The following is a 10,578-nucleotide window of genomic DNA, read 5'->3' as shown; positions in this document are numbered from 1 at the left end:
TGTGAACATCTCTTGAGGAAGAGTAACCCTTCTGATTCTTACAGATAACACATGGACAGATAACAAAACCCCCCTGCTTGTTCGCATTAGCCACTACGAGGAAATCTTTCAAACCCGTAGTGAACTCGCCGGAGAGTCGGTTACCGTACGTCCATTGCCGATTCATCTGCATTATTATAATATAAAATATATAATTAACCATCATGCATTTGTTAAACTAACTAGCTACAAACAATATAAATTAAACAATGAACTGCACACATGCATATTTTATCAATGACACACATGCATGAAAGGTTCAAGTTGCTAACCGCGATCGAGGAGGAAAAAATAAATGAGGAACCTCAAGTGTGGCTCCAACACTTCATATCATGTTTGTTTCACCCTCTTAGGGTATTTCATCAAACACCTTGTGTGCATAAGAGGAACCAAAAGCAAACCTACACCCCCTTGTGAAGCTTGTGAAGAGAAGTGGCACGAAATGGCTAAGTGAGTGTGCTGAACTGGTATATATAGGGGAGGAGCTTTAGTCGCGGTTGGCCTGGCCAACCGCGACTAAAGGCCTTTGCGCACCTTTAGTCGCGGTTCGCCTGGCCAACCGCGACTAAAGCCCCTCACGTGCACCAGCTGGCCACCGAGCGCCCTGGGCCCAGGCCTTTGGTCGCGGTTCGTCTGCCGAACCGCGACTAAAGACTTCATTAGTCGCGGTTCCTACACTTTCGCGACTAATGGGACTGGACGGAAGCCTCTTTTTCTACCAGTGAGCCATTGTTAGACTCGCTTCTCGCTCAACACAGCACATCATGTAGAGATCGTACTACGCCTTTTGGTTCCGGTCATGTGGCAAAGAGCATAATAAAGGGCAAGTAGCCGCAATTACAGAAACCAAATCGTGTGTTCTCTGTCATCATGGAGTTGTGTCACTTGTAAATGCGACTGTCTTGGGTTATTCTAACGGAAAACCTCATAGATAGCAGACATAAGAATGCGAAAACAGAAGTACAATGCGAATGTCTCAACATGACTGAAAACTACTCCCTCTGTCCCATAATATAATAACATTTTTGACACTAGTGTAGTGCCAAAAACGTTCTTATATTATGGGACGGAAGGAGCACAAAACAAATCACTGATCTCAACATGACTGAAAAATAAAACTCTCTAGCTTAGATAGTAAATACAGAAACTTAGAACATAGTCTCTGGAAAGAGAAATAGAAGCAGACAGAGAAATAGAAGCTGGGGACTGCGGCGGCGGGGCCTTCGCCGCTCCGGCAGCATCGGAGGGCTCTTGATCTGGGACGGTGGTCCCCTGGCAAGGCCACTCTGCTCCCGCAGTGTGCTTCGGGGTTGGCGTGGTGCCGGCGTTCTGGTTGGGTGGCCGACGGAACTCCGGTGGAATGGGACCTCGTGTGGTTGCCCTTGCGGCTGGCGGCGCCAGATCTGGCCATGGCTTCCTTGACGGCTGACGGTGCCCCCTGCTCAGTGTGCGTCGCCCTCGACGAATCCCGGCTACACTGGCGTGGCTGGCCAGCCCCCAGCCTGTGGGCGTCTCTGGTGGTTAGGATCCATGCTGGAGGAAACCACTGGTCGGCCAGATTGTAGCGAGCCTAGCCAGCCGGGCTAGCGACCTCGAACGACATAATCACAGCGCCACGCTAGAAGTAGAAAGGACAGCGGCAAATCTTCAAAAACATTCAACATCTTTACAATATACGTTGAACAATTTTTCAAATACGGTGAAACTTTTTATAAAAATACACTGAACAAATTTAAAATATACAAATGAACATTTTATAGTATACATTGAACAATATCTTAATATACGATGAACAAAATTTAAATACACAATGAACATTTCTAATATATGTTGAACAATTTAATAATATACAATGAAGATTTCTTTAATACATGATGAACATTTTTATAATGCAAGATGAACTATTTCATAATATACGATGTACATTTTCTTAATACGATGAAGATTTTTGTAATATGCGGTGAACTTTTTATATAATACGCAATAAAGAGAAGAAGAATAGAAACAGAAAATAAAAAGAAAACATAAAAGAAAGAAAAATGAAAAGAAAAAAGGAACTAAAAAAATCGGAACAAAACAACTGAAAACCAGCCACAAGAGTGAAAACCCTGGAAGCCAAAAACGAAAAAATAAACCCGAAGAAACAAGGAAACAACAGCGAAATCAAAATCCGTACGTGGGCCGGCCCAAGTAGTGACTCTCTTCAGTGAAGGCTCATCCTTTTGACGCCTGCGGGCGTCAAATAGGATCCCGCGAAGTTTAGTCCCACCTCAGTGAAAGAGGAGTTGGACCTCCTTATAAGGGTTCCTTTTCTACATGCTATTGGAGCTTGAGAAGAGAAGAGGCCCTCGCGAACTCCTCCTCCGCCGCCCGTCTCATCACGACGCGCCGCGGGTTGCGGGAATGAGCCAAGCTGAGCTCACACATACGCCCTTATTTTTTCCAGTCACTAACGGAGAGTTTTCTGACAGCTGGGCCACAATCTGAGACGTCGGATCATGGGCTGTCACGGACTCGGACGTGGGTCTAGCCCACGTCTTTCCACGCGGCTGCGCCTATATAAGTGTGCGGTGCCTCCTAACCCTAGCCGCCACGATCATATCACATCTGCTCCCACGCGAACCGCCCACGTCATTCCTTTGCTGCTGCCGCGGTCGACGGGAGAGCAGGTCTCTGAAACTCCGTCTCTCCGGTTCCTGTACAGGAGAGAGGCGAATAGGTTTTTGGGAAGCGACTACACGATTGCTCGCCTCCGATCCACTACTTCCTCTACGTCTGCGTCGTCTTTGTCATCACATGTCCACCGCCGCCGAACGTGCCGCCACCGAGAAGATCGAGGCCGACAAGAAGGCCGCCGAGGATGCCGTTGCTGCTGTCACCGCCGTCGCGGCTTCTGCCTGGCCTACTGGAGGGTATAGCATGTTTATCCTGCTCCCGTTTATTTTCGTATTAGCAGTACTAGCAATATGTGTAGATTTGTCTACTGTTTGCTTAGTATGTGCATGTTTAGATCAGAGTCAGTATGTCGTCAATGCAGTCAATGCCAATGCTAGTGATTCATCTATGGATTAAATTAGTTGAAAAAGTGCCTATTTACTCAACAGGCGGCGGCGGCGGCGTTCTCGGCGACGTGATCTTCTTGAAGGCGCCGCCTTGAGGGATGGGTGGTGGGCACTGTTAGGGTGCGTTGACAAAAGTCGTTGGCATGTTCTTCGTCCAAGCTTTAGCTTTTCCTCCGCCATGTTCTGCCCGTTGGTTGTGCGGCTTGCTCTGCTTTGGTTGAGCCTCGTCGACCCATTTGGGTGCTTTGCTCCTTGGGACTACCTGGCGGCTTCATCCATGTTCATGGGAACTCCCGTCGTTCGATGGTTCGGCGCCTTGCGATCCAGGCAAGGAGGTTGTGGCCTCCTTCGAAGACGGGGTTTGATGGTCGTGTCGTGCCGAGGCCCTTAGGTTTTGGTAAAGGCAGGCCATGTAGGTGCAGCTTCATTCCCTCTCCAAAGCCGGCATTGCTCCCAACCATGTTTAGTCGTGGTGGAGGACCTCGAGTCCTTCAGCTAAGTGCTCCATTGTATATCCTTCTTGTATGAAGTTCTTGAGGCTTGTGAGTTGCTTTTCAGCGCCTCTGTATCTTGCTGCTTTCTTTGTTCTAGTTCGTTGTCGTACTCTGCAGTTGTACCCCAACCGGTTGATGCCTTTGTTAATTTAAAGTTGGACTAGGCTAGCGTCCTACTCGGGCTCGGCTGCATCTTTTCTCTAAAAAAAGACCAAGGAGCTAGTAAGAAATTGAGAAAGTAAAAAAAAATAAGAAACAAATACTAAAGAAACTGACAAGAAGGAGAAGACTGAGGACTGAGACATTCAGTGCAAAACTGAAGGGGGAAAACGAACAGTGATGACTAGATGAACAAGAAGACCGAAGACTAGAAAATGAAGACACAAAATAACAACGACAAAGCTCAAGAGGAACTAAGTGGCTAAGAAACAGAATAAACAAATAAGTAATGAAGGAATGTAATGTAATGAACAACGACGAGTGATGACTAAACAAACGCGAAGGCCGAAGACTAGAAAACCCAGGCAAATGCATGATTGGATAACCAGAGAAAACATCTCTACCAACGCTGTGTACATTTAACCATTTAATAGTATGATATAAGAAGATAAATAAATAATGATTAATGATGTAAAACAAATACATCCAAATGCACAGCAACATTTATTTTCTGAAGGAAAAAATGCATCAAATGAAAAACGCATCTGACTCCTTGCAAAATTTTGAGAAATCTCCCTTTAATGATTCAACAGCTGATTGGTAAAAGAAGGGGACGATCAGCAAAAACAGGATCTCTTAAGTAAACAAAAGTCAATGAAAGTCACCCATTTTGGTAACGTGAACAGAAAGGGAAAAAGGAGAAGTATCTCTTTCCTGAAGAAGCCAAATAAAATACGACAACCACATAAAAGCAAGATAAAATAAATTTACTACTCCCTTCCTTCCTAAATATTTGTCTTTTTAGAAATTTCAAATGGACTATCACATACAAATGTATATAGACATGTTTTAGAGTGTAGATATTTTGCTCCGTATGTAGTCACTTGTTGAAATCTCTGAAAACACAAATATTTAGAAACAGAGGGAGTACATCACTTGATAAGCTCCTTTCTTCATAACTTTCATCTGTTGATAACCCATAGACAGAATCATCCCCTGGATGAGTGTAAACCCCATCAGGCTATCTTCATGTGCCATGTCAACAAATTTGAGCACACTTTGAATTTGGAGGTAAATCTAAGTAATGGGTTTGAGTTAAGGGCACACATGTAAAAAAACGTTTATTTTTCGCAAAAAAAGAAATTGGGGAGGCTTTTTGGGTCCTGGGTGCATCACCTGGATGAATAGTAAAATGAAAAAAATAGTAAATTTTATGAAAAAAATCTGAAATTTTTTGTAGATGTTCGTGTTAGTGTCGCAAGTATGCTTGACAATTTTCATCTGAAACGAAGCAGCAGTGTTTCATCGATGAAAAAAACAAATTTGGGTTTAACATTTTGGGGTAACAATTGATCAATTTGATTTTTTTACACAGGCCAAGATGCTTAACCTTAACAAAAACACCTAAAGATTTTGTTAGGAATTTTTTGACATTACAAAATTCCTTTTCCACAGGCAGAAGCACATGCTCCCGAGAGCGGAATTGCATTTCCAGCTCCTAGTCATGTTTTTCTCCCATGAATCAAACGATCTAAAACAACTAGGATTCAAATCCACATACTCCATTTCTTCTCTGTAAAGTGCTATTGTGAGCTCGGGCTCATGTTGATAATTTTTATAGGCATGCAAATTTTCATGATAGAATCGCATTTACAGATGTGTAGAGAAATAATAAAATTGATGCTCCCAGATGCTTCAATAATATCGTGTGAAACCGTCGGTGCACGAAATCAACGACCCACTCATCACGTGCCTACTTTGAGACCAAATGGTCTGTGTGTGTGGACCCTCACCACCTTCATCGGTCTTCTCGAGTGCCGCGTGGGACCTGGTCGGCAGCACTCACCACCGTCGTCATACCGTCCACACAGCAACGGTGCACGTGCAGGAGCTAAGCTTTTGACATGATGAGGATCTAACTCTTGCACTTATGTATTTCTGGATGATGCAACATGAGCTTAATTAAGTTTTTACTGTAAAAATGATGCTAGGTACAAGCTTGAAGAGAATTACTACAGTGCAACGAAGACGGTGGAGATAGACCCGCGGATAATTGCCATCCACGAGGAGGTCAAGGGCTTGGTGGCAATGGACGGCCCAATGAAGCACGTCATTGCCTTGCTGATGGATGAGAGTAAAGAGTTGAAAGTGGTGCCGATTGTCGGATCAGGAGGGTTGGGGAAGACAACCTTGGCCATGGAGGTCTATCGCAAGATTGGATCAGGAGGGGACTTCTAGTGCCAAGCTTGCGTGTCAGTGTCGCGCACACTTGATCTGCTGAAGCTCCTGAAAGATATCTTGTCTCAGATCGATAAAGATGCGTACAAAGAATGTCAGAGTTGGGAAAAGGAACAGCTAATCCGTGAAATCAAACATATCTTGACAGGAAAGAGGTGCGGAGTATATGGATGATTTACTTTAATTTGTTTTATCTCCCTCTTTATACAAGCACCTAGAATTAACTGATTCATATATTTGGACTATTGAAACAATTACTTATTATTTAAACTTAGCTAGTTTGAACCGGGCTAGATCAAATGGTCATCTCTAGTTGTCTTGAGTATATATGTTTAGTTCCTTGAACATCTATATTGTTTTCGCATTACCTCAAACTAGCCTACCGATTGGTTGTTGGTTGTAATAAACACACATTCAGTAAATACTTTTAATCTTACGTTTTAGCTTCACAAAACAGGCACACATGAAAAAAGTCCACGTTCAACCCTCCATGTAATGGTAGCCCAAAAAGACGTAGTGTCGCTACAAACTTCACAAATACTGGATCAGTCTGATTTACTTCACAAGACTGGGCACTAGAGCTAGACAACAGTGAATGCAAGAATAGTGCAGGCAAATCAGAAACGGGCTCTGCTACATTATGAATCCTTGCTATAGTTGTCCAACTAACAAAATGAATTGCTATACTTCTACAATTTAACCCAAGCATCCATGTTGTATCCTTAGAATCCTAGAAATACCCACCCAAGTACTTGTAGAAATTTCAGAGATTCAGATAGGTTGACTTATAGAAATCAGCATGAAGGAATGAAACTATTTATCGCGTACAAAGATTCTGAACAAAGACTGCCCTGCTTTTTCCTCCAAAAGATTGCTTTCACATTTTCTCACAGAATCCTGGAACACTCTTTCTCCATAAAAAAACTTCCTTAAAATCTTCTTAACCAGAACCAAGAAACATGTGTGCAATCTTTGTGTGCCATGCCACGAGATAAATGGATGATGATAGAAAATAACCACCACCAGAATAAATCTTCAGACCACCATAACCATTTGCTCAATGGTATCGATCCAAGCCATGTAAACATAGCAATTTGAGACAGAATGAGGCCAGGAAACCATTAAAACAGAGTATACCTTTTAATGTCACCTAAATGTGCACCAGAAAATGCAATTGAAACTTTACTCACTCCCTTTAACAAGGATAAAAGAAGTAACAGTAAATGCACCTACGCAAGATATCAAATTACAAAGGTGTGAAAGAATTGAATTCCGTAAACCAACCAAACATTCTTGACTAAGCTAGAAAAAACACGGCTGCAGCTAGTAGGCTTGTCTGTCTCAATCTGAATGATCTTAATGACCCGCTGACAGTTGTAATCAATTGCATGCAAGGAAATAAACTCTATACTACATACTTTCAGTGTTTTTTTTTCATTAAAGAAAATACACAAATATATCAGCTGTAGCCTATAGATGGTCTCAGCTTACAATGACATTGAGCAGGAGAGACATAGCAAGTATACCAAATAAAAATAAAAACACAAAATACTAGTAACATTCAAGCACCTTGTACATTCGCAATTTTCGACTTTAATCTTTGGCTTGGGCACCACCTCCTCAATCCTTGTTTCCTCCATAGCGGCTGATAAAGCATTTCATTGCCACAAGGCAGTAGGGCTCCCCGTGCAAACAACAATAGCAGGGAGAACAGAGGAAACATGGATAAAATACAAGCCTCCAAATATCTTATCTTAATGAATCATCAATTAGATGCCATGTTGGGTGGGCTGGACAAACACGCACCCGCCGGGTGGTTAGGGTCTAGAAGGTAAAATACAATGTTAATAGTTAAGGATTTGTGGTTTAAACGGTACTAAATTCCCGGGTTGAAACTTAAAGTAGAATTGATCTTTCTTCTACCAATGGAAAGTTGTTTATCCGTTGATATGATTTAGATACTTATGTTTTACTTACCATGAGGATGCAGTGAGATACTTCTAATAAGTTTGATTGATACAAAACAAGTTACTGTGAAATTAAGTGTGCAACATTTATGTATCTGTTTGCCATTATCAAATTGGCTAGTGCAAGTCTCATAGTTAACGAGAATGCTTAACAATGCACACTACTCAATGCAGGTACTTCATTGTTGTTGATGACGTATGGAAAGAACAAGATTGGAAATTGGTCAAGACAGCATTTCCTTAGAATAATAATGGCAGCAGAATAATTGCTACTACACGCATTACAGGTGTAGCTAATCTATGTTGTTCCGTCTCAGATGAGCAACCCTATCAAATGGCACCTCTAGATGATGTTGATTCTAGAAGACTATTCTTTAAGAGAACTTTCAGCTCAGATGATTCATGTCCTTCTGAACGGGAAGAAGTTTCTGCTAGGATTTTAAAAAAATGTGGCGGACTGCCACTGGCTATAATTACATTTGCAAGTTTGCTTGCCAGGAAGACACATAACAAGGATGAATGGGAGAGACTGCAAGATTCCATTGGTACTGGTTCTTCGTTTGATAAAGATGGGAACTTAAAAGGGATGAAAGATATATTGTTACATAGTTACCTGGATCTTCCCCACCACCTGAAGACTTGTTTACTGTACTTGTGCTTATATCCAGAGGACTCCATGATCAATATTAAAGTGTTGAAACGGAAATGGATAGCAGAAGGATTCATTGCTGCACAATGGGGAAGCTTGGATCAAGTAGCAGAGAACTGTTTTAATGAGCTCGTTAATAGAAATATGATCCAGCCAGTTTATGGTAATTATGACAGTTCGGTGAAATATTGTAGGGTCCATGATATGGTGCTTGACCTTATTATATCTTTATCGGATGAAGAGAATTTTGCCACTGTCTTAAATGGGCGTATATGCAATTCTTTCCCAAATAAGATACGTCGTCTGTCCATGCAATCTAGTGGCAAAGAGCATAAAGGGGCAGTTGGGGCAATTACAGAGACCAAGATACATATTCGCTCATTGACTGTGTTTGAGGCAGATAAGCCGGTAGTACCCCATCTTGTGGACTTCCATGCTTTGCGGGTGTTGGATCTTGGAGATTGTAATTGGTTGGAAAACAAGCATGTAAAACATATAGGTAGTTCGCGTCAGCTGAGGTATTTGAGAATTGGCGATTGTAAGATTACTGAGCTTCCTGGTGAAATCGGAAAGCTGCAGCACTTAGAGACTCTCGATTTGAGATGATGTTGTGCACTTCCAAGACTGCCATCAACCATGGTGCAGTTGCGGAAATTGGTGCGCCTATTTGTCAGCTATAGAACACAATTACCTGCAAGTGGGTTCCGTAGTCTGCAGGCCTTGGAGGAGTTACGCTTCTGGGAAACTGACGACCCAGTGAGATTTGCGGAGGAAGTAAATGAGTCGGGCAAATGCAACCTTCGCTATCTTCGTACTGATGCAGAGATAGCCAAGCGTCTGTTCTGCAACCCATGCAGCACCTACCCGTGCCTCCAAGTTCTTAAAATTCATTCATTAGCTGGAATGGTTCCCAGGGGAATGGCCTCCCTCAAGAATCTCGTGAAACTACGCATAAAGGTCACGGAATTTGATAAGGAGGATCTCCAAGTTCTCATGGGCATGCCTTCTCTGGCCCATCTGGAGCTTGAGATAACAAGAGGGGCCATTAATGAAAAGCTGATCATCGGTAGTGATGGATTCAAACTGCTAAAGGTCTTCCGCTTCCGCTACTATTCACTCTTCCGTCTTGAATTTGAAGTGCAACCAACGGGTGGACTGCAGCTAACATTTGCACCAGGTGCTATGCAAGCACTCCGTTGTCTCCGGCTTGAATTGAGCCCAATGATTGTGGCGTCTGACTGTTTTGCAGACTTGGGTGTCGAGCATCTTCCAGGCCTTGCACAACTCGAGGTGAAAATCAATTGTTACAGAGCAGCTCCTGGCTGGGTGAAGGCTCTGGAGTGTTCCATTGAGAAATCAACCAACTTGCTCGCCAAGTGCAGAATCCGTGTCAGCAGAGTCTTTAAACATCACATGTTTAAGGATGACAAGGAGTGGGAAGAGGTCGTCGCAAAAGAATCTCGGGCGAAGAAAGGAGACTAGAAGAATGAGAGAAAAATTCGCTGGGTTGCTTGAGTTAGAACAGACATTAGTAGTAGATGTGTTTTCAATTCCTGTTGGGGAAGCTTGACTTGTGTAGCACCCCTGAGTTCTGTTTACCTCTTGTGGTGGCAAATCTATGTTGTTGTTTGTGTACCAAAATTGAAGTAAGCGCGGCTCTGCACTGGGACTGAACATGCTACTCTTGTCCACGGATCTGCCTCGCCATTTGTCATATGAATGCAGCCCCCTTGACTGACGCTGTAACATTCAAGCAAACTGTATCACCTATTTCTCTCGATTAATTGGGGTCAGAAATGTATTTCTGTATAACCTGCTTGCATGTCGAAAAATGGAAGGTTGGTTGGTTAAACTATCGATCTTGTGATAAGCTGGCTGGCTCTGTCAAAAATAAAATCAGACACTAATGCCGATTTTGTGAGTGCATTCATGTTCTTGTAATTTTAACTGAATCTGGGTGGCCAAGATTC

The 10,578-nt window shown here is 42.8% G+C and overlaps 1 pseudogene; it reads left to right on the top strand.

Annotated features, from left to right (window-relative positions):
- Nucleotides 1–2,835: 2,835 nt before the first annotated feature.
- On the top strand, nt 2,836–10,090 carry LOC123082144 (disease resistance protein RGA5-like; annotated as a pseudogene).
- Nucleotides 10,091–10,578: the final 488 nt, after the last annotated feature.

Source organism: Triticum aestivum, chromosome 1B, assembly GCF_018294505.1.
Source record: "Triticum aestivum cultivar Chinese Spring chromosome 1B, IWGSC CS RefSeq v2.1, whole genome shotgun sequence".
Lineage (NCBI taxonomy): Eukaryota > Viridiplantae > Streptophyta > Magnoliopsida > Poales > Poaceae > Triticum > Triticum aestivum.
This window is presented reverse-complemented; position numbering and strand designations above follow the sequence as displayed.